The 18,123-nt window shown below is 44.6% G+C and overlaps 1 protein-coding gene across 2 annotated transcripts in view; it reads left to right on the top strand.

The window, feature by feature from the left end:
- Nucleotides 1-2,116: 2,116 nt before the first annotated feature.
- The window catches only part of rer1 (retention in endoplasmic reticulum sorting receptor 1), a 39,032-nt gene continuing 23,025 nt past the window's right edge, over nt 2,117-18,123 (top strand). Inside the window, exon 1 of one of the 2 annotated variants that reach the window (XM_070860448.1) lies at nt 2,117-2,212. The gene's annotated coding sequence lies outside the window, so the exon portion shown is untranslated. Of the gene's footprint in view, nt 2,213-2,791; nt 2,879-18,123 lie in introns of those variants that run through there. The other variant, XM_070860449.1, reaches the window with a different exon arrangement.

Genomic DNA, 18,123 nt, shown 5'->3' with positions numbered 1-18,123 from the left:
GATCTGGGGGGCACACCAAACATTTACAAGGCCCTTTTTTTGTGTTTTTTTAAAAAGTTTTTTTGGGCACTAAAATCATATATATTTTTTTTCTCCAAGTGCCCCCTATAAAAGGGGAAAGCCGACTGCACCTGGTATTCCCAGGCAATCTCCCATCCAAGAACAAACCAGGCTTGATCTGCTTGGCTTCTAAGATCAGACGAGATCGGGCATTTTCCGACTAGTGTGGCCATAGGCTGCTTCACGAACAGAACTCTTTTGGGAGGAAACTGAAACATTAATCCTTAAATCATGTCCCCCCGATCTGGGGGGCACACCAAACATTTACAAGGCCCTTTTTTTGTGTGTTTTTTTGTGTTTTTGTTTTTTTTAAAAGTTTTTTTGGGCACTAAAATCATATATATTTTTTTTCTCCAAGTGCCCCCTATAAAAGGGGAAAGCCGACTGCACCTGGTATTCCCAGGCAATCTCCCATCCAAGAACAAACCAGGCCTGACTCTGCTTGGCTTCTAAGATCAGACGAGATCGGGCATTTTCCGACTAGTGTGGCCATAGGCTGCTTCACGAACAGAACTCTTTTGGGAGGAAACTGAAACATTAATCCTTAAATCGTGTCCCCCCGATCTGTGGGGCACACCAAACATTTACAAGGCCCTTTTTTTGTGTGTTTTTTGTGGGGTTTTTTGTGTTTTTTTTTTTTTAAAGTTTTTTTGGGCACTAAAATCATATATATTTTTTTTCTCCAAGTGCCCCCTATAAAAGGGGAAAGCCGACTGCACCTGGTATTCCCAGGCAATCTCCCATCCAAGAACAAACCAGGCCTGACTCTGCTTGGCTTCTAAGATCAGACGAGATCGGGCATTTTCCATCTAGTGTGGCCATAGGCTGCTTCACGAACAGAACTCTTTTTGGGAGAAAATTAAAACATGAAATCATTAAATCGTGTCCCCCCGATCTTGGGGGGCGCACCAAACATTTCCAAGGCCCCTTTTTTGTGGGTTTTTTTTTTTGTTTTTTTGAAAAGTTTTTTTGGGCACTAAAATCATATATATTTTTTTTCTCCAAGTGCCCCCTATAAAAGGGGAAAGCCGACTGCACCTGGTATTCCCAGGCAATCTCCCATCCAAGAACAAACCGGGCCTGACTCTGCTTGGCTTCTAAGATCAGACGAGAGCGGGCATTTTTCGACTAGTGTGGCCATAGGCTGCTTCACGAACAGAACTACCTGCTCTGGCCTACAGGTGACTCTAGTTGACTCTTAATTACCCTCTGAAGTGGCCGAGCAAGCCACTCCGTTGTATCTCAGGGTGACTAGGGACCGGCAATTAATTCTGGCCTTGGTGGCTATGCTCATGTCCCACGAATGGATTTAAAAAATGTGGAATTCTCTGCCACAAACCATTGTTAAAGCAGAATCTATTAATTTATTTAAAAGGGAATTAGATAGTTGCTTGAAAAAGAGGAATATTAAAGGGCATGGTTATCAAGCAGGAAGGCAAGATTCGACTGTACAGTGCTTTGAGATGTCTGGTGGTTGTGAAAGGCGCTATATAAATCCAGGTCTTTCTTTTTCTTTCTTCGAATCCTGAGAACAACCCCGACATTGGACCCAACAACTTTTTAAAAGTTGATTAAGAATGAGAATCATTCATTTTTAATGCAACTGAAAAGACTTGGATTTATATAGCGCCTTTCACGACCACCAGATGTCTCAAAGCGTTTTGCAGCCAATGAAGTACTTTTGGAGTGTAGTCACTGTTGTAATGTGGGAAATGCGGCAGCCAATTTGCGCACGGCAAGCTCCCACAAACAGCAATGTGATAAATGACCAGATAATCTGTTTTTATGTTGATTGAGGTATAAATATTGGCCAGGACACCTGGGGATAACTCCCCTGGTCTTCTTCGAAATAGTGCCGCTGAGAAAAGCACATCCCCGTGTGTTTAAGTGGGTTTGCAATCTGTATCGGTCTTTGTGATGATTGAGCTCCCTGGGAGAAATTGTCGAAGATGACATCTTGCAACTTCCTCAATCCGAGTGATTGACAAGTGAGAGCCATGTGGCCACATAGGCCGCTGAGCCCCGCGCAATGGATGGGAGCCGATCGATGTGTGCCGCTGCGGACAGTTGGGTCTGGCCGCGAGCGGGAGCGAGGCCGCAGTGACGTGTTCAGTTGGGGAGTGGAGGCCGCAGCGAGCGAGTGGCTGCTTAGGTGAGAGAGGCCGGGGAAGTGAGCGCGGGGAGCGGCATGGGCCGCCCGAACGTGGTAACGCCACCGAAAATACCCTAACTGTAACGGTTGCGCTTCGCTGCCTTCTTTCCCTTCGGCCTCCCGCAGCGCTTTTTTTGCCTCAGGGTAACGCTACGGCCTTTGACGGATCGAAAGACCGGAAGTTGCCGGCGAGGGCGCGCTGCATGCCGGCACTTATAGTTCTATTTTCGGCCCCGCTAGCTGCGTCTGTTGCGGCGTGACATCACCGACGGACTCCAAGTCCCAGCGTGCATTGGGGGCGCCGGCAGGCCACATCGATAATTTTTTCTCTCACATCATCAACCTGCCAACATTATTGAATGGGAGTTGGACTTTTACGCTGCAGCTCATTCTTCTTTCAGCTTTAAACTCAACTGCACCGATTTTAAGAACCGACTGCAGTTAAAAGGGCGCGAGGGTAAATCCCGAGCGGTGCATTGCGGGGATGTAGTTCCTGATAAGCAAACACTTATGGGAGGAGTGGACGGGAGGACTACAGTTCCCACAATGCCCCGCGGGGCCAGCGCCTGGCTGGGTCCTCTCTTACCTGTCTTCTGAGTGCTGTAGTCGAACCACGTTGCTTCCACTTGTGTGTCTCAATAGTTGAAACTCTCACCTTCTGCAGAGGTAAAGGCCTCGGGCTGAGGCTATGACTAACTGTTTGCAGATGACAGGTGTTTCCTTTGTGTTGTCTTGAATCTTGGGTTTCAGTTTCAGAGAAAGGCCGATCTACTGTAACTTTGATATTTAATGAAACCTATTCTATTTAAAACCAATTTGATTTGTCACAGTCTGCTATTCAAATCACCCAGTTTTGGGAGAGGATCATTGTATTGCTCATTTGCCATTGATTGTCCCATGATCTTGAGCAGTGCTGACAAGGGCAATGAGATGTGAGCCCCTACCTTTTGTTGTCACCCATAGTTTTATTTGCCCTCCGTCACTGTGACACTAACTCTTCAGTAATCAGTTCAGGGTTAATGTATATGAATTAACTTGTCGTACAAACGGATGTTGTAATTGAAGAACAATACAAATTGCCCTTGTAGCATTCTGGTTTACTATCTGAAATATCTTTTCTATTTTTACTTTCTGTGGGGGTGGGGCACTTTGCTTCTTGTTATAAAGATTTGTTAATGCTCAGTAATGTGTTTCAGTCCTCCCTTGTTTCTTTTTTTTTTGTTGCTGTGAAACTGTTAGAAGCAGCCTGGGCACATTTGTTGATGGTGACGTCAGGAACTGCTACTGGCGATGTGATTGTCCGCAGCCTCCCAAATGATGTCGTACTCCAGTGAGGACATAGGAATAGGAGTGGGCCATTCAGACCCTCAAGCTTTTCCAGCATTCAGTTACATCATGGATGAGCTGTATCTTAACTCCATCTACCCGCCTTGGTTCCGTAACCCTTAATATTGCCCAACAAAAATCTTAACAATCTCAGTTTTGAAATTTTCAGTTGACCTCGGCCTGGACAGCTTTTTGGGAGTTACCTTGCAACAAAATTGTCCCTTCATCTGCGTCTGACTTGCAATTTCTGTGAAGGAATATATTTGAGCTTGCAATAGAGGATGCTCAATTAAGAATATACGCTCATTTCTTTATCTAGTAATTTATTATCAGTAGGGCTTGTGGATCTGCTACCACAGAGATTAAGATATTGGCAAATGCCATTACAAAAACCAAAACAATCTAGGCTGTAGGCAAATACATCACAACTCAGCACACAGACCAGAGGATCCCAGATTGGCTCACCGGTCTATGCTGAGTTAACCAGACTCAGCCAAAGCAGCAGTTAGGACACTGCAATTCACCGTGCCCTGAGCAGGAGAGGGAAAGATCATTTAGGGCTACAGCTCCTAATTATTATCCAGTGATTCCTGCTGGAATTGTATCCCAGCATGAGCCAGTGCCTTCAGCGGAGGGGAGGGGAGAAAGAAAAGTAAATTGCTCCACTGTTAAATCTGTACAGAGCATTTTCTAAATATCTGAAATCTTTTTCCATTTTTGAAAGTGTTGAACCCCTGGTGGCCTTTTAGCAGCTTTGAGTTGTGGATGAGCAGGAGCAATCTGGACTGAACCACCGGCTGACACAACTGTCACTTTACGTGTACGGTTTACTGTTTAAAACCATTGCTATATCTTGAACACACTGGGATTTCTCAGTAAAACTCAGAATGTGTTAACTTAACATACTCAGTAACAGCAGTTAAGAATATTGCTGCTGATTTAAAAAAAAATGTATTGGCAGACTGTATTTGAGGTAATTCTGGGCATGCTTTGCAAGAAAGCTCCAGGAATCCCACTCCCCTGCCCACTGCCTGAGGTAAACTTTATTACAACAAACTTGTGTGTCTCCACTTTCCCGAACTTAAAATGAGGAATTTTTGTTAATTCTATGATTACTCAAGCTGTAAGAATCTGGAACAAGGTATGATTACACATAATTAGATAGAAGTTACAACATGCAAATGGGCCATTCCCTCCCAACCAGCCCGAGTTGGTGTCTATCCTCCACACAAGCAGTGTTCCAATCCCAAGTGCCTGCCCTATTCCCGTATCTCTTTATCTCCCTTTCCTTCAACCATTTGTCTAATCTATTCTTAAATCTTGACATAGTCTGTGCTTTGATCACTAAAGTGCATTCCACAGAATCACAGCTTTGTGTGAACAAAAAGGTTTCTCAAGCTCTGTCCCAAATCTCTTACAGACCTTTAAGTCCTTCTTGGTCTTTACAGCAGGTTAGTGTTACAGGTGTAGTTTATTATTTAAAGATCCAATTGCAGCATTTCAGAAAGAGCGTTGAACTCTCCCGATCTTCTGGTTGATATTCCTCCTTCATCCAACACCCTCACAACAGGTTAACATTTATGTTATTTGCTCTTTGTGGGACCTTGCTGTGCACAAATTGACTGCTGCGTTTGCCTACATATCACTGTCTACGCTTCTAAGTATGTTATTGGATGTGAAGCACATTGGGATGACGTGAGGACATGATAAGGTTTGATTTGAGTGCACATTCTTTCTTTTCCTGCTTTCCTGCCATCCCCTAAAAAAGAAAATGGTTGCTAGCAAGAGTGAAATGTGACTTAGCTGAGGCGGTGAGGGTGGAAACTTCTGACACCAAGTGAAGGCAGTTAATGAAATGGAGATTACTGGAGCAGACCAGGAAGTCGGGAAAAGGAAGTCGTTGGTACGGAATTAGTCAAAATAAGGAATCTGTCTGGGAAGGGGAGAGTACTTATAATGGACAACTTTAATTGCCCTGAATTCGATTGGATCTTTTTATCTATACTCTCAGAAGAGACAGTACATTGATGGAGTGAGTGAACGAGTGCTTCTTGATTCAGTGTGCTCAGTCGGCAGGGGCTGGACATGATCGGCTGTTTAGCAGTCACTTTGATGGTGGATGATAAGATACAGATCAGCCATGATCTAATTGAATGGCGGAACTGGTTTGAGGAGCTGAATGGCCTCCTCCTGTTCCTATGTTCCTGTGGTCTTAGGGGGACATGTGCAGCAGCGATCATGATCCCATTGAATTATAATGTCCACCTGCGCTCTCCTCGGAGTCGGAAGGTTGTGGGTTCAAGTCCCACTCCAGAGACTGGAGCACAAAATCCAAGCTGACGCCCGTCTGTCTTTCGGATGAGATGTTAAACTGAGGCCCCGTCTATCTTCTCTGGTGGATGTACAAGATCCTGTAGCACTATTTCCAAGAAGAGCAGGGGCGTTCTCCCTGGTGTCCTGGTCAATATTTATCCCTCAACCAACATCACTGAAATAGATGATTTGATCATTTATCTCATTGCTGTTTGTGGGAGCTTGCTGTGCACAAGTTGGCTGTCGTGTTTCCTACATTACAGCAGTGACTACATTGTAAAAGTACAATACTTCATTGGCTGTAAAGCACTTTGGGGCATCTGGAGTTTGTGAAAGACTATATAAATGCAAGCATTTGTTTCTTTTAACTAAGAAACTGCATATAATGTAATTGTATAAAAGTTTGAATCTGTCCTTCACGCTTCAAAGTTTCCGAAGCATATTAAAGAATGGAATAATTCATGGTGAGGTTGATTACAGGTTAATTTCTGTTGGTGAGAGGAGTTTGCCACACATCCCTCATTAACAGCAATTGATCTTGGGACCTATTTAGAGCATTTCCCCTGCATGGCATTGCGCCTTAAAGACAGGCCAGATTTGCATTTAAATATCACAACCGTGCTCCCAATGCAATGCCACTAGAGATCTGCGAGTACATTTATAATGAAGTAACACTTGGGACTGGTGGTAATCTTGTCGGGGTGTAAATTGCTAAGCTTTGCTGTCATAGTTTATGATCTTGTATACAATTCAATATGTTTGGTGCCATGGGCACCCATTAACCTCCAAGGTATTAACTGGCTGCCTTTCAACATCAATTATATTTGATTTTGTGGAAGCTGCTAATTGCAACAAAACTACTGGTGTTGGCTAAGGGCCTGTGACCAACAGAATGTTTCAGTAATTAATTCTGGACTGCTATTGTTAGTATTTATTAACAACCTCAGAGTGGAAGGTATTGTGAGTACAGTGTCAGAAGTTACAGGTGATACCAAGTTATGGCAGGAAGCAGGACACTGAATTGGAACATCCATTTTTTCCAGCATTTACCAGTATTGTAGAAACTGGACAGGACACACAAATTACATTTAATATTAAGAAATCGAATAGGTTAGCCAACGTTATAGCTTGTATAAGATGAGTTGGGGGTGGGGTGAGGGAGGAAGAGTACTGCTACTGAACGTACAAATCCCAATCCACTCTCAGTTTGCTATCCAGGATCTAAACGATACTTGTCAGTGTGACATCTTTGCTGTTGGTCAGAACCAAAATGCCAGGTTTCTGTGTGGTGTTGTAAAGATGGAGTAAAGCAATACGTTATCTTCTTCCATGTGGTTCTGCTTTAAAGTATTTTGTAGTAACTAGAAAAAAAGAGCTTGCATTTATAAAAGTACCTTTCACAATATCAGGACGCCCCAATGTGCTTTTGAAGTATGGAACCTTCGGACTCGGAGGTGAGAGTGCTACCACTGAGCCAGTGCTGACCACTCCCCAAGTAGACTTCTACACATTTAACATTAAGAACAAATAGAAAAGTTAAGAGAATCTTTGTTTACACTGAGGATTGATAGGCCATGAAATGCATTGGAAGAATTTGTGGTGGCAGCAGAATCTATTCGTGCTTTTAAAAGGGAACTAGATTTTAAAAAAATTGGGGGGAAAAGGGTATTGGGAAAATGCAAGGGCATGGGGAAAATGTGACTAGTTTTGTCAGAGCTAGCACAAATATGATGGGCCGAGCTGGCACAGGTATGATGGGCCGAAAGGCCCCCTTTGTGGGCTATAAAATTCTATGACTGAGGGGTTGGTACACAAAAGCTAATGGACAGGTACAAAAACCAATCAAAAAGGCCAAGGGAATGTTTGCCTTTATCTTATGGGGGCTGGAAGACAAAGAGGAGGATGTTATGCTTCAGTTGTATAGAACCTGATCAGACCTCATTTGTAATACTGTGTTCAGTTTTGGGCACCGCGCCTCAGGAATGATATTGGCCTTCGAGGGAGTACAGCGCAAATTCAGCAGCCTGATACCAGAGCTTAGAGAGTTGAATTGTGAGATTAAGTTGCATAAGAAAGAAAGAGACGCATTTATACAGCGTCAGACGTCCCAAAGCACTTTGTAGCCAATGAAGTACTTTTTGAAGTGTAGTAACTGTTGTAATCTAGGAAATGCAGCAGCCAATTTGCACACAGCAAGCTCCCACAAACAGCAATGTGATAAACTTAGTTTGTATTTGATACGTCCTTACTACACAGTATAAATGCACACGAGGCCCATGCTTGAGAGAAGGTCAGTCTGTGACCTGTCCTTTATTCCTTAGCACTCAAGTGACGAAGGTGGGTGGAGCTTCCCCTTTTATACCTGAAGGTCCAGGTTAGGAGTGTCTCCCATCTAGTGGTCAGTGTTCTCACGGTGTACAACTTAGGTCAGTTTATACATGGGTTACAATGCTGGTTGAATACATGACAGTATTCCCTTGAGTATAGAAGATTGAATGGTGATCTGATTGAGGTGTTTAGACTGTTAAAAGAATTTGATAGGGTAGATAACAGAGAAACTATTTCCTTTGGTGGGGAAATCAAGAACAAGGGGCATATTCTTGAAAATAGAGCTAGGCCGTTCAAGAGAGAAATTACATTGAATATTCAGTGCTGAAACAGACCATTCGACCCAACCAGTCCATGCCGGTGTTTGTGCTCCACTCAAGCCGCCTCCCATCCTTCCACATGTAACTCTATCAGCATGATGAGGGAGAAAGGGATAGACCGAGTAATTACAGCCAGTCAGCCTAACCTCTGAGGTGAGAAAATTACTGGAAAAATTCCTGAGGGACAGGATAAATCTTATTTGGGAAGACATGGATTAATCAAGGACAGTCAGCATGGATTTGTCAAGGGAAGGTCATGTATGATTAACTTGATTGAATTTTTCGAGGAGATAACCAAGAGGGTCAATGAGGGCAGTGCGTATGATGTAGTGTACATGGAGTTTAGCAAAGCTTTTGATGAGGCCCCACATGGCAGACTGGTCATGAAAGTAATAGCCCATGGGATCCAGGGCAAAGTGGCAAGTTGGATCCAAAATTGCCTCCGAGGTAGGAAGCAAAGGGTAATGGTTGATGGGTGTTTTTGTGACTGGAGGTTGTATCCAGTGGGGTTCTGCAGGGCTCAGTGCTGGGTCCCTTGCTTTTTGTGGTATATATCAATGACTTGGACTTAAATGTTGGGGGTATGATTTAAGAAGTTTGCAGATGACACTAAAATAGGCTGTATGGTTGATAATGAAGAAAGCTGCAGACTGCAGGAAGATGATCAATGTATTGGTCAGGTGGACAGAACAGTGGCAAATGGAATTCAGTCCGGAAAAATGTGAGGTAATGCATTTGGGGAGGTCTAACAAGGCAATGGAATACACATTAAATGGTACGACACTGAAAAGTGTAGAGGAACAAAGTGACCTTGGAGGTGCTGGGTCTGTTTTCTGTGGAACAAAGGAGACTAGGGGAGACCTGATTGAGGTGTATAAAATTGAGAGGCCTGGATAGAGTGGACAGGAAGGACCTGTTTCCCTTGGCAGAGGGATCAACAACCAGGGGGCATAGATTTAAAGTCATTGGGGGAAGGTTTAGAGGAGATAGGAGGGGAAATTTCTTCACCCAGAGGGTGGTGGGGGTTTGGAACCCACTTCCTGAAAGGGTGGTAGAGGCAGGAACTCTCACCACATTTAAAAGATACTTGGCTGTGCTCTTAAAGTGCCGTAACCTACAGGGTTACGGACCAAGAGCTGGAAAGTGGGATTAGGCTGGATAGCTCTTGGTTGGCCGGTGGGAACACGATGGGCCGAAATGGCCTCCTTCCGTGCTGTAAATTTCTGATTCTATAACTCTCTATTCCCTTCTCCCCTTAAATGCTATTTGCCTCAACTACTCTGTTCCACATTCTCTCAATTCTCTGGGTAAAGAAGTTTCTTCTGAATTCCTTGTTGGATTTCTTGGTGACTATCTTATATTGATGGCCTCTAGTTACAAATAAACGGGATGAACTTTATTCATGACTTATGCTGCTCTTAAGGTAGAACTTGCAGTTGACAGTGATAATCTTGGTAATCGCGAGCGTGTGAATAATTAACAGGAGTTTAAAGGTTGCAAGTTAAAGCTCAAAGTTATGGAACAGTTCCTAATCAGTTTAAAATACTGCCACTTAACTTTGGTGAATTGGTACACATCAGTAATGGCTTATAGTTATCATGTAAAGGGAAAATTAATTAACGTTATAAACCAAATCCATTTCATTACTGTAGCGTTATCAAAAAAAAATCACCGAAATTACAGCACAGAAGGAGCCCTTTCAGCTCACAGTGCCGATCCTGGTGCCAGCTCTTCAATCCGGGCTGTCTACTTTAATCCCATTTCCCTGACTCTTCCTGTACCTTTTTATATTCTTCCTTTTCAGATAGTTACCCAGTTGGTTTTTAACTGATATTACAATCTCTGCCTGTGTGTCTGTGCCCTTGAGGTAAAGCATTCCGTGTTTGCCTCTAGGTGAAAACACTTCTTCCAATTTCCCCTTTTGTTTTAGTGATGGTGCAGTCTACTGAAATCTTTCACTGCTTCAAATCTTTCACACTTTTGAAAACCTTGATTATGTCCCCCTCTCCGCAGCTTTCACTAATTTCAGTGGAAAAAAAGCCCCAATTTCTCTAGGCATTCTTCCTAGATTGTTCCTGCTATTATTTCAGTGAACCTTTCCTCTTTCCATGACTCTAATGCCCTTCCTGTACTGGAACTAACTTCCTATAAACTGTTGCCAAATCACTGGTAAAAATTCAACATTACTTACTTGTTTTTACACGGTGTTCTCTCTGTAACCTCAACACAGTATCCTTAACACAGACTGGAGATTCAGCTGGTGACCTCCACAGCCCATTGAGAGTCACTAAAGAAGAAAGTTCTATCTTCGGCCAGTAATGTTTTGGATTTTAAGAAGAAAGCTCTGATGATCCCAGGTTCAATTCCCAGTCTATACTTGGGCAGCTGATCTCGGTCGATTGGTCTTTGCATCCACTTGGGCGAAGGAGGGGAAAATAAGCCGGATTCTTGTTCTTGATCACTCCGTGGTGACTCCACTGGAAAGTGCATGCCTACTGAGAGTTGGATCCACAGCGAAGAGCCCGCCAGTGTTCACTGTCCAGGTTTGCAAATGAAGAATGGATGTGCAGAGGCAAAACCATTTCCTGGAGATGGCTGGTGTCTGTGCAACCACAGCCCAGTAACAGGGGCATCTGCAGATTAGAGCAATAATAAGAAAGGAAGTGGTTGGGATGAAAGTATAACATGCTTCTGTCCAAATATCCTGCACCCTATAGCAGCAGTCTGAGGCCTCGTGCACCCTATAGCAGCAGTGCGAGTGCGAGGGCCCATGCACCCTATAGCAGCAGTGCGCGTGTCCCTGCACCCTATAGCAGCAGTGTGCGGGTCTGTGCACCCTATAGCAGCTGTGCGAAGCCTCGTGCACCCTATAGCAGCAATGTGATGACCCGTGCACCCTATAGCAGCAGTCTGAGGCCTCGTGCACCCTATAGCAGCAGTGCGAGTGCGCGTGTCTGTGCACCCTATAGCAGCAGTGCGTGTGTCTGTGCACCCTATAGCAGCAGTGTGAAGCCTCGTGCACCCTATAGCAGCAGTGCGAAGCCTCGTGCACCCTATAGGGGCAGTGCGAAGCCTCGTTGCACCCTATAGCGGCAGTGCGAGGCCTCGTTGCACCCTGTAGCGGCAGTGAGGGGGACCATGCATCCTATAGCAGTGCGAGGGGCCGTGCACCCTATAGCGGCAGTGCGAGGCCTCGTACACCCTATAGCAGCAGTGTGCGGGTCCCTACACCCTATGGCAGTGCAGTGATATGTGGAGCTGATATGATAAGTTTCTTCATTTCTTGCTGCACACTTCGAAGGGTGTGCAGAATAATAATTTCTGTACGTTTTAAGACTGATGACTGAAGAAAGCTGGGTCAGTAGAATCCAGGTTGATTTCAGTGCTACACTTAAATTTTGCATTTTCTCACCTGTAATGTATGCACCTGTGAATATGCTCACAGGGTTGTAGAGCTGTTGTGAAGTATCCCCCAGATCGGTTGTGAGCTGTTGTGAGCTGCTTAGCCAGTCGCGTGATGTTCACAAGACTCAATAAAACCCCAGCCATTTTGGTTCTGGGGATCCACGATGAGGCAGGTGGTTGTGAGCCTGGTGGATGAACTGATAATGTGTAGTATGATTATTAAACCTGTGCTAATAAACCAACTAGTTCTTAATAGCAATGTGTTGCTATGAATTCTTAAGCAAAGAACCCATGAAGAAAATACACTACATCACCCTTATCTCCAACATGGATGTTGTAATCTGTTTTGAGTTACTTGAGTGAATAAGGTACAATTGGCCTCAACTTGATGCCGAGGTAAGGGCCAAGCCTTTGTATCCTGCAGATTCAAGCAGAGCCTCTTTTGAAAGTTCAGTAGTGTAAGCATGTTTCTAGAACCTCCAGCCACATGATCTTTTATTCTTTCCAGCGTTCCAAGAAGTCTGCATGAATTCCCAGTGTCTCCAACCTCGAGAGATGAATGTTAGCAGTTGCCTGCAGCAATCTACATTTCTTTTCATCCAATTCAAAATCCATTTCTGATGAAGGGCACACACCTGAAATGTCCAAACCCTCTTTACTCTTTACAGATACCGTGGCATTTCCAGCATTTCCTGTTGTGGTTTCAATCCGCTCCCTTTCCCTGCATTCTTAAAGTTTTGTACAGGGGTTTCAATGGACCAGATGGGTCTCTCAGCCTTCTAAACACCATGTATAGGGATTTTACTCTTTGGTGTTTCCTGGCCAATCGAATGGAAGATTTGCAGTTAGGAACATAGGAACAGGAGTAGACCATTCAGCTCCTCGAGCCTGTTCCGCAATTCAGTGAGATTATGGCTGAACTGTATCTTAACTCCATCTACCCGCCTTGGTTCTGTAACCCTTGATACCAGTGTTCCCCCTAATTCCTTTTAGGGCTCACGGCCCCTTTAAGCGGCTGCGCGGCCAATTCACAGTTTCGCACAGGTTGAAAAAGCCGGTCCCGTCTGACTTATGAAGAAAGACTGGATCGGCTAGGCTTATACTCACTGGAATTTAGAAGAGAGAGAGGGGATATCATAGAAACATATAAAATTCTGACGGGATTGGACAGGTTAGATGCAAGAAGAATGTTCCCGATGTTGGGGAAGTCCAGTACCAGGGGTCACAGTCTAAGGATAAGGGGTAAGTCATATAGGACCAAGATGAGGAGAAACGTTTTCACCCAGAGAATTGTGAACCTGTGGAATTCTCTACCACAGAAAGTTGTTGAGTCCAGTTCATTGGATATATTCAAAAGGGAGTTAGATGTGGCCCTTACGGCTAAAGGGATCAGCAGATATGGAGAGAAAGCAGGAATGGGGTACTGAAGTTGCATGATCAGCCATGATCATATTGAATGGTTGTGTAGGCTCGAAGGGCCGAATGGCCTGCTCCTGCACCTATTTTCTATGTTTCTATGTGTGGAATCGGCGGCTGCGCAGCTTACAGGGAATGTGGCTCGTTACCCTCGCCTCACCTAAATCTCCGTTTTGACGTTTTCAATTCACACCCAGACTCTACAGCTTTTTTTGGGCGGGTTGGGGAGAGAGTTCCAGATCCCACCACCCTGTGTGTGAACAAGTGTTTCCTGACATCACCGCTGAATGGCCTAGCTCTAATTTTAAGGTTATGTCCCCCTTGTTCTGAACGCCCCCATCAGAGGAAATAGTTTCTCTATATACTTTATTAAATCCTTTAATCATCTTAAACACCTCAATTAGATCATCCGTTAATCTTCTACACTCTAGGGAATACAAGCCGAATCTATGCAACCTGTCCTCATAATGTAACCCTTTTAGCCCAGGTATCATCTGATGAATCAGTTGGGGGTTGTTTAGCTGCATGATGTGGCCTTGCTGTGCAGAGCCAGTGCTACATACTGGATGGGGCTTGTGTGTTTTAGAACAGTGTGGGCGATACAAGACTTGACTAACTGTTTATCACAGTCAACACTGCCCTGGGTAATGTGTTGTATGGCTGACAAAATTTAGACAAAAGTGTTCCATCTGCCGCATCGTGTGGAGTTCATTAACAGTTTGGTTGAATTTCGGCAAGTTTTGCCAAAAGTTGTTCTGTCAGAACCGGAACTGCTGTGTTTTTAGTATGTATTTTGTTTGTATCTTCTGTGTATCGTTTGATCCTTTCACATTTACTGATTGTGTGCCCTGTTCTCCTGAAACACCCTTGTGTTGTTTATAGTTGGGAATTTCTGTTCTAAGTAATTGACAGTGTTGCTTTTAAAGCAAATGAGTGATGCCAGGAATTGACATTGTTCTGATCTTTTCCCCTTTCTCTTCTATTTGCACTCCGCCCCAACATATTCATCACAGGCAGTCCCTTGGAATCGAGGAAGACTTGCTTTCACTCTTAACATGAGTTCTTAGGTGGCTGTACAGCCACCATTACCTTTTCTGTATCAGCTCATTACTTAGGAAAATGGAGAAGTCCGTCCGCTGGCTCCCTCACCTCTCTACTCTTCCGTTAGTCTTCTGAATATTTTCCTGGGCTCAGGGCAGTCTAGATCTGACCCAAGTGCCTGACAGAGCAGTGTCTGATTTGCTAACTCTGTGCTATTTGTACTGTCGATCTCCTCACATACTTTCTCACAAGTCTTCATTTCAAGTTAGTTCTGTTTTTGTTCTCGCTCAGTCGAGCAGTATCTGACTGTGTTCTCCTTTTCAGTTACTGCTTCTAATTCTCACCACCCCAGGAGCCCCCTCGGCTGTCATTTTATGTTGTTTTGTTCTCAGCTTTTAACACTGCCTTGATTTTCTCTCTGCATTTGAGAGAGAGAGAGAGAGAGAGAGAAGTTGCATTTATATAGCGTATTTCATGACCCCGGGATGTTCGAAAGTGCTTCACAGTCAGTGAAGTACTTTTGAAGTGTAGTCACTGTTGTAATGTAGGAAATGCGACAGCCAATTTGCGCACAGCAAGCTCCCACAAACAGCAATGTGATAACGACCAGATAATCTGTTTTAGCAGACGGGGTCTCAGTTTAACGTCTCATCCGAAAGACAGCAACTCCAACAGTGCAGTACTGCACTGGAGTGTCAGCCTGGATGACTCATCAACCCACAACCTTCTGACTTAGCCGAGAGTGCTACCATTGAGCCAAGGCTGACATCGAGGTATAACGGAAGACCTGAGGGAGATGAATTGTTTAAAAAAAAAAGAGTTGGGGTAGGTGATGGTGTGATTGATTTCAAGTGTTGGAGTGTTACCACTGGGCTAAGGATGATACCCTTTTGATTCATCAATACTTGGTTATTGATTGCCCGTTCCGTGTTGTGAATGTGGTCACCATCTGTGCCTGTCCACTGCCCTTTCAGTTTCTCTACCTGTCATATTATGGACTTCACAGCGACCCTTGTACTCCAATGTATTTTTTGGCTGTAAAATGTCCTGGGTTCAAGTAGCTTCTGCAGCCTGTTCCCTGAGAAGAATATAACATTCTTTGACAGCCCAGTTTTCAGCTGCCGCACTGAACTGCTAATTTAGCACAAATTAACGATCTCACTGAGAGATCACAGGATGGTTGGTGCAGGAAATAACGTGTCACACCAGAGCGGGTGCTTTGCTGAGGTTACGGCTGAGGCACATTGCTGGGCTAGAATAAAGGGAACTCTCCATGATGCTGTGGGTGCTTGATGTAGAGAGATTTCTGATTCCTTACCTTTTAAGTGCAAAAAAAAGTTACAAAAAAACCCAAATCATCAGGGTTTTATTTAACAAGAAACTTCTTTTGACGGCGCGGAGTTGCTCTCTGGCTCGGACACGTGTTATGCTTCTCCTGTACTATGTGGGAAGTCAGGGACACTTCCAGTATCCCTGACGACTACGTGTGCGGGAAGTGCATCCGCCTGCAGATCCCGACAGACCACATTGCGGCACTGGAGCTGCAGGTGGATGAACTTTGGAGCATCCACGATGCTGAGAATGATGTGAATAGCATGTTTAGTGAGTTGGTCACACCGCAGGTAAAGGGTACACTGCCAGATAGGGAACGGGTGACCAACAGGAAGAGCCGTGCAAGGAAGGTAGTGCAGGGGTCCCCTGCGGTCATCCTCTTGCAAAACAGATACACCGCTTTGGGTACTGTTGAGGGGGATGACTCAACAGGGGAAGGCATCAGCAGCCAAGTTCATGGCACCGTGGGTGGCTCTGCTGCACAGGAGGGCAGGAAAAAGAGTGGGAGAGCTATAGTGATAGGGGATTCAATTGTAAGGGGAATAGATAGGCGTTTCTGCGGCCGCAACCGAGACTCCAGGATGGTATGTTGCCTCCCTGGTGCAAGGGTCAAGGATGTCTCGGAGCGGGTGCAGGACATTCTGAAAAGGGATGGTGAACAGCCAGTTGCCGTGGTGCATATAGGTACCAACGATATAGGTAAAAAACGGGATGAGGTCCTACGAGACGAATTTAGGGAGCTAGGAGCTAAATTTAAAAAGTAGGACCTCAAAAGTAGTAATCTCAGGATTGCTACCAGTGCCATGTGCTAGTCAGAGTAGGAATCGCAGGATAACTCCGATGAATACGTGGCTTGTGGAGTGGTGCAGAAGGGAGGGATTCAAATTCCTGGGACATTAGAACCGGTTCTGGGGTAGGTGGGACCGGACGGTCTGCACCTGGGCAGGACCGGAACCAATGTCCTAGGGGGGAGTGTTTGCTAGTGCTGTTGGGGAGGAGTTAAACTAATATGACTGGGGGATGGGAACCTATGCAGGGATGCAGAGGGAAATAAAAGGGAGACAGAGGCAAAAGATAGAAAGGAGAAAAGTAAAAGTGGAGGGCAGAGAAACCTAAGGCAAAAAACAAAAAGGGCCACATTACAGCAAAATTCTAAAGGGGCAAAGTGTGTTAAAAAGACAAGCCTGAAGGCTCTATGCCTCAATGCGAGGAGTATTCGGAATGAGGTGCACAGATAGCAGTTAATGGATATGATGTAGTTGGCATCACGGAGACATAGCTCCAGGGTGACCAAGGCAGGGAACTCAACATCCAGGGGTATTCAATATTTAGGAAGGATAGACAGAAAGGAAAAGGAGGTGGGGTGACGTTGCTGGTTAAAGAGAAAATTAATGCAATAGTAAGGAGGGACATTGGTTTGGATGATGTGGAATCGGTATGGGTGGAGCTACGGAACCAAAAGGCAGAAAACGCTGGTGGGAGTTGTGTACAGGCCACCAAACAGTAGTAGTGAGGTTGGGGATAGCATCAACCAAGAAATAAGGAATGTATGCAATAAAGGTACAGCAGTTATCATGGGCGACTTTAATTTACATATAGATTGGGCTAACCAAATTGGTAGCAATGCGGTGGAGGAGGATTTCCTGGAGTGTATTAGGGATGGTTTTCTTGACCAATATGTCGAGGAACCAACTAGAGAGCTGGCCATCCTAGACTGGGTGTTGTGTAATGAGAAGGGACTAATTAGCAATCTTGCTGTGCAAGGCCCCTTGGAGAAGAGTGACCATAATATGGTAGAATTCTTTATTAAGATGGAGGGTGACACAGTTAAATCAGAAACTAGGGTCTTGAACTTAAGGAAAGCTAACTTCGACGGCATGAGGCGTGAATTGGCTAGAATAGACTGGCGAGTGGTACTTAAAGGGTTGACGGTGGATAGGCAATGGCAAACATTTATAGATCACATGGATGAACTTCAACAATTGTACACCCCTGTCTGGAGTAAAAATAAAACAGGGAAAGTGGCTCAACCGTGGCTAACAAGGGAAATTAAGGATAGTGTCCGATCCAAGGAAGAGACATATAAATTGGCCAGAAAAAGCAGCAAACCAGAGGACTGGGAGAAACTTAGAATTCAGCAGAGGAGGACAAAGGGTTTAATTAGGAGGGGTAAAATAGAGTACGAGAGGAAGCTTGCCTGGAACATAAAAACTGACAGAAAAAGCTTCTATAGATATGTGAAGAGAAAAAGAGTAGTGAAGACAAACGTAGGTCCCTTGCAGTCAGACTCGGGTGAATTTATAATGGGGAACAAAGAAATGGCGGACCAATTGAACAAATACTTTGGTTCTGTCTTCACGAAGGAAGACACAAATAACCTTCCGATGTACTAAGGGACCGAGGGTCTAATGAGAAGGAGGAATTGAAGGA

Source organism: Pristiophorus japonicus, chromosome 18 (genome assembly GCF_044704955.1).
Source record: "Pristiophorus japonicus isolate sPriJap1 chromosome 18, sPriJap1.hap1, whole genome shotgun sequence".
Taxonomy (NCBI): Eukaryota; Metazoa; Chordata; class Chondrichthyes; family Pristiophoridae; genus Pristiophorus; species Pristiophorus japonicus.
Note: the sequence above shows the minus strand (reverse complement) of the source record. Positions and strands in the feature narration are given on the sequence as shown.